Source organism: Echinops telfairi, unplaced genomic scaffold (assembly GCF_000313985.2).
Source record: "Echinops telfairi isolate 266 unplaced genomic scaffold, ASM31398v2 ScPeMD7_7458;HRSCAF=8496, whole genome shotgun sequence".
NCBI classification, from domain to species: domain Eukaryota; kingdom Metazoa; phylum Chordata; class Mammalia; order Afrosoricida; family Tenrecidae; genus Echinops; species Echinops telfairi.
In genome coordinates this window covers 31,341,226-31,342,281 of record NW_022111358.1, presented here as the reverse complement: position 1 = coordinate 31,342,281, position 1,056 = coordinate 31,341,226, and positions in this window count along the sequence as shown.

Genomic DNA, 1,056 nt, shown 5'->3' with positions numbered 1-1,056 from the left:
CAGGGCACTGGTGACCAGGAGGAGGAGGAGCCCAGCAGGTGAGCCCAGTCCCCATAACCCAGGGGAGAAGTGCTACATCACAGAGGAAGAGGTGGCTAGGCTGAAGAGAGGACTGAGCTCAGTGTGCGCTCACCACGGGAAGAGAGAGGCGGTCATGGGCATGTAGACAATGGGTAGGCCAGCCAGCCAGAGGCCACACGTGGTCTTTGGAGCCAGGGGGTTTGGCTGGGAGTGGGGTGGAGAAGGGGGGCTATGTTCCTATGCAAAACCTCCTACTTGCTACCTCAGGACCAGAAGAACCTAGGTTTTCTCCCTCCCCAGCCCAGGTTCTCCACCTCTGGCAGGTCCTTCCCCTGCAGTGAGATCCCTGGGGCGCAGGGCTGTGCCCCCGCCACCGGACCTGCAGTGGCCTGAGCTGGGTCTGCAGCTTCTGGCCTTGCTCAGCCTAGTGGCCTGCTGTTTCTGGCCTCCTCGCTCTGCACTCTCACTGGCCAAGAAGAGGCACTTCTGTGAGGTCGACCCTCTTTGCCCTCATCCCAAACTTTGTGGTTCACAGATCCAATTTCAGCTCCATTGCTGATGAGCTCTGTGACCTCCAGGAAGTTACTTCTCCTCTCTGTGTCCCACTTTCTTTAAGGCTCCTGAGGATTAACCAAGCCAGACGGATAAAGAAAGGCAGTGCACCTTACTGCTAATGATGCGAGTAAGGTGCATGGAAAACGGGGGATTCCAAAAACACTGTCCCGCTGTCATCAGTCAATTCTGACACATAGCAACCTGCACATAAGGTGTAGGGAACCATTACAAGGGGAGTGGTCAGCTTTGCCATCCTGCTAGGCTTAAAATGAGCCATCCCAGAGGAAGAGGAGGAATGGGGTCCCTGGGCTGAGAACCTCCTAGACCCAGGAGCCAGATAGCTGTAGCAGTGCAAGATGGGGAGAAACAGCGGCAGCAGACCAGGAGGTTGGTTGAGGTTGGTTGGAGAAGGGGGGCTTCGTACCCCGTGGGGTAAGTAGTTGCAGTCAGTGTGCGGATCCACTGAGAGAACTTGAGCTT